We start from the raw sequence: 5,149 nt of genomic DNA on the forward strand, positions 1-5,149 counted from the left end.
CGGCACCAAGAAACCATGTGTTTTACTCAGGTGGTACAAAAATACAAATTTTTATAAATAATTAGAAAAGAAAAAAAGAAATACTTTACTTACTCGCATATCTACTAGCATTTTCAACGCGAATATAATTGAAAAGCGTGAATTTGCAAGTTCAGCTTTTTATCAATCATGGTTGTATTTAAGTGCATTTAAATTTGTAGATTTTTGTAAATTCAGTGCTGCCACAGCTTTAAATATTTGAAAATTATTTCAGGTTTTAACTATATCGGAGTAATTTTAGTTCAGAAAAAAAGCACTAAAAAAGGCACTAGGCACTAAATGATTTTTTTTTGGCGTTTTAATTTTCAAAAAGCACTAAATCTAGTGCTTGAAGCACCAAGTTGGCAACTATGGCTCAAATGTCAAATGAAGATACAGACAAAAGGGGAGCTAATAACAAAATAAAATTAATACCAAATATTTTCATGTCCTCGCAAACATGATGAAATATGCTAATACATATTTTGAAAAATAAAAGTAGGTAAAACTAAAAAAAGTCTAAGAGAAAACAAAAGACGAGAAATATTGTTGAGGTAAGCTTGTCTTCCAGTACCACGTGGATTCCCCACCAAATAATGAGGGAAGGAGAACTTAGTGATGATCAAATGTAACTTTGTATTTGGTAAGTATGAGGAAAAAAAGGCAAGTATGAATATTAATTAGATAGGGTTTTAAACATTCGGCTTTATGTTAATTGAGTAGCTAGATAATTAAATTCAATCCATTTAGTTCATTTCGAATCTTAGTCTATCCTCACTGGTCTTCACCAGCAATTTATTATTTGGTTAAAATCTAGGTACGCAGGTTATTTGGAATTCGCGTTTAGCGGAACGGGTGTCTAACTAAACACGTTAGCTAGGACGCAACCACTCACTTGGTCACTTGGTGGACAGAGAGTCCATTCGCGTCCCTATGAAATCGGGGCCTATGCAAAAGTATTCCAGCGATTGTAGATGATACACCCTGGAGTGTGAATTCCCACCAGAATCGTCGTCAGTCAGTCTGGCGTTTTATGACTAGCCGACTTTCAGCTATCTTCTTGGTGGCAGTTGTTGAATTGTTGGGGAGTAACCCCATGAAAGGTTTAAGGAAATCAGTGTTTGAACACGTGTGGAATAAAACATTATATATCTATTGAGATTATAAAGGTATTCTTATCAATGATTATAGACGTAGAAATATGCACTTTAAACTATAGTTTAGAGCGATATTCGGCACTTCGGTTTATATTAAACCACTTGTTATGCTACTGTGGGAAAACCAATACAAAAATTTTAGAATTTTGACGGCGATGTGTCCGGGTCGATTGTCCACGAAGAAAGGAACGAACGTCTTTTCCCGGAAGCTGAAGTATAGCAGCAGTGACAACTATAATAATCGATAAATCGTTATCGGGTCTCGGATGTTTCGTAGCTGCTGTATGGAAGCGTTCGGAACTAGGCGGAGGTGGGATGGAAACGGAAGTGGAGTAGCAACCAAAATATTAGGTCAAAGGTAATAAAGAAAAATATCTTTATACAAACTTAAGGAGAAATGGTAACTAGGAGCCAATGCAATTGTAGAGATGCATTAGTTCTGCCAAGTACGTCAGTACAGATGGACGACGAGAAAACTGGGGCAGGCGTATTTTGACCAAAATTCCAGAAATTCTGCCAACTTACGCATACCCAACTATATTGCAGGCGAAAGTCTTCGCAATCGAAGTCTGTGTAGGGCGACAAATGGGGCCAAAAAACAAAATATTATGTCGGATGTGGGGGGTTCCGGGACATGAAGAGTTTGAAGTAGAGATGGGCATGTACGGGCCGGAATATTTGCTGTCAGCACGAACTCGTGCGTGTATGGGCGTTCAGTAAAATATCATAAGAGCACGAATAAGCACGAAAAAGCCCGTTGCTAATATTACAAATTTGGATAAGGTTTTGTTTTTATACAAAAAAATCATATTTAAAACTCTTGACAAGAAAAGGAAAAAAAGAAATATTTGGAAACCGATAGAAAAAATAAGATACTTAGTAGCTTTGTTTACATATATGTATAATATATAATATAATATAATATAATATAAAATACCTTCCACTTTTTCTACTTCCCAGAAAATATATTATAAAAATCTTTGATGTAAAAAATTTATTCGCTTAAGTAAATATACATACATAAACACAAATCTAAAAATATGTGCATATGTCCAGATGCGTGCAACTAATTAGCAACGAAATTCAAAACGATATTGCTTGCAAATTATGTTTATTTATTTATTTTTAATAATTTTCGTTTAAAATATAATTCAATCTATATCAGAAACCACAATAACAAAAGTTGCAAAGCTTGCACAAATTGCAAAAAAATTAATCAAACTTGATAGCGGAGCCACGAACAAATTTTTTTCCTACCAAAAATTTCCTACCAGAATCAGCCAAAACCTACCAAAAAACGCCATTAAAGAAAGCCATAAACGTAGCGACCGTTGTGTCTTGGTTTTACATTACTGACCATGTTGTACAAAGTCATTATATTTTGAGTTTATTTGGCTCTCTAAATAACCCAAAATGGATAACTCAGCCGAAATATGTACCTGCTTTTGTTGAATTTTATAAATATAAGCCGAAACTTTGAAATTGTAAAAATGAGATTTTACAATGAGATTGCTCGCAAAATTGCAACGTTTGTGGGCAAAAAGTCCAACTTGATTTCGGATCGATCTGAACCAACGGTCGCAACGTTTAAGGCTTGCATCACGTCAAAATGATGTGCTTGTTGTAATTCATGCTGTCATTTACTACCATCAGACGTAGGCCAATTCATGAAATCATTTCATGCGTTTGAGTAGAAACTGGGTACATGAACACCATTTTATGATTTCATTTATACGCGAAATGGAGTTTATGCGCCGAGTTTTTACTCAAATCCATGAAATGATTTCGTGAATTGGACTGCGCATTAACGTGATAATTGTGCGTATAATTTGTAAGATAATATTTTGTTTTTATACTCTTGCTACCAAATGAATATATCTGTGTTCGTATTGAATAGTAGCTTATGTCGGGAAGCTGGCTAAAGTATAATGCGGCATTCCCTTTATTCCTTAGACGACAATTTCACAGTGCGTAGTTAACTCATCGGTACAAAAATCTGTAGTTAACTGCCGATTCTGAGTTAACTACGCACTGTGAAATTGGCCCTTAACAAGGATACTAACTTGCTAGTATCGGAACTATTTCTTGCACATTTATTTGCCAAAAGTTCTTCAACGGCGCCAGTGAGTCATTCGCAGTCCTATGCTGCGAATGCTGCATTATACTAAAGCCAGCCTTTCGACACAAGCTACTATTCCATAGGAACATAGGATATGAATTCGTGATAAGAATATATGAATTCCCCTTGAAAGATAGAAAGCGATTAAGAAGAAATGCCGAACAAATGAATTTGTCTTCTTTCAACTTAAATAAATGCATTTTGCAAACAAAAGTGCGTACGTTACTTAATGCCTTGGTTATATTGCACGGGGAGAATCGTAACAAATCGCGGCGAATTCGTAAGGATCTATTGATTGCGTTATAAACATTTGCATTTATTTGTTAAATATACAATAGAAAATTATGCGACAGTTCATTCCGTTCAGTTACTTCCATTACAAACCGGTGTTAAGGACGCTGGTAGGGCGAATACGGTGGTGTTACCGGAAAATACATAAATAAGTTGTATTTATATCAGAAAATGAATAAAATGAAATTAAATTAATGTTTACTTTCTAAAGGTGTTCTTACACGATATGTAATTCCATCTATAAAAGTGGCTTTTCCAATACATATGTAATTGCGTATGTCTGCCAAATTCACAGACTTTATTTAACTATTTAAAAATACGTTCTTTGAAAACGCAACAAACTAAACTCACACGATTCAATCTGTGTGTCAGATGAAAATAGAAACATTTCTATTTCGTATGTACGTGCTTCTGCTTTGTACAGAAACAAATCTAATTTGCCTTTACACGATATGTTGACATTTCTATATGTAAAAAGTGGCATGTATACATGCAAATACATATCGTGTAAGAACACCTTAACCAAACCTGTGTGTGTATGTAACTCTATCGCCTAATGGTTTGCCGATCAGTAAACATATGTTTACACATCAAATTTCGTGAGTACCTGGTACTCACACCTTTTGTAAGAAGTTTCACTTCATGTGTACGGTGCTACGCACGCCTTTTTTTTAGAAATTTTTAATAAATTTGTATTAGGTTAAAGTCTCCCAAATTTCATCACTGTTTACACATTACTTACACTTCGTATCAACCTCTAGTCAAAAATGGTTTAGTTATTAAAAATTTAATATTGACAATACATACCCAAAATATACTTAAACGTTGGTCCGACTATACCTCCGAAAGAATTAGTTTCAGCCATACCTCCAACAAGAAGATCGATCTTGCTCAGGTCGTTGTAAATGGATTTTAATTTGTTCAAATCCTAAAGTTTAGAACGTGATTTCAAATGTTATTGTCCATTGAACTTAATAGTTAAAGCTACATACTTCCATGGCGATAAAGGGTTCAAGATGCGTCCAGGTACTGATTTTTTTGCCAGTGTGAAATTCAAGGTAATTTATATAGCTCCTTAAACCATGATCTCGACCACGTTGGATATCATAAGCCAGAAAATCATTGTGGTTAGGTCTATTTGTGCTTAAATTTTCTGATATTAGCTAAGTAGAAGAAAACATCGTTATTTAAATATGACATAAACTAATGAATAAGTATGTTTAAGCAGTTTTAAAAAGCAGAATGATTGTACTTTATAAGGAATCTAAATAACTTCGCGACGCAATATAGAGGAATGCACTAAGAAGGAATAACTGCCCTGCAAGCAGTATTGCCGTTTTAGCTTTTTGGTGGCTAGATTTAGCTACCACAGAAATTTAAAATTGCCCCTAGCCCTTTTTTTAGCCCTTTGGAGAATTTATTCATACTTGGCATGAAAAAGTTGTATATGCTTAATTTGATCTTTTTTTTATTTATGTAAGAGATGAATTTTTACACTAAGGACTGATATATATATACATAGATGTATTGTATGTTGCTTACGTTTTTATACATATGTACATAC

The 5,149-nt window shown here is 34.3% G+C and overlaps 1 long non-coding RNA gene across 2 annotated transcripts; it reads right to left on the reverse strand.

Annotated features, from left to right (window-relative positions):
- Positions 1–3,660: 3,660 nt before the first annotated feature.
- LOC118733930 lies at positions 3,661–4,744 on the reverse strand. 2 transcript variants are annotated; one of them, XR_004992310.1, is made up of 3 exons: positions 4,578–4,744; positions 4,393–4,513; positions 3,661–3,692 (listed from the first exon to the last, which is right to left on the reverse strand). It is a non-coding gene; the product is annotated as an uncharacterized LOC118733930 (long non-coding RNA). The 2 variants fall into 2 exon arrangements; XR_004992315.1 differs by lacking the exon at positions 3,661–3,692 and adding an exon at positions 4,324–4,342.
- Positions 4,745–5,149: the final 405 nt, after the last annotated feature.

Source organism: Rhagoletis pomonella, unplaced genomic scaffold, assembly GCF_013731165.1.
Source record: "Rhagoletis pomonella isolate Grant_MI unplaced genomic scaffold, Rhpom_1.0 Rhpom_scaffold_00001, whole genome shotgun sequence".
Lineage (NCBI taxonomy): Eukaryota > Metazoa > Arthropoda > Insecta > Diptera > Tephritidae > Rhagoletis > Rhagoletis pomonella.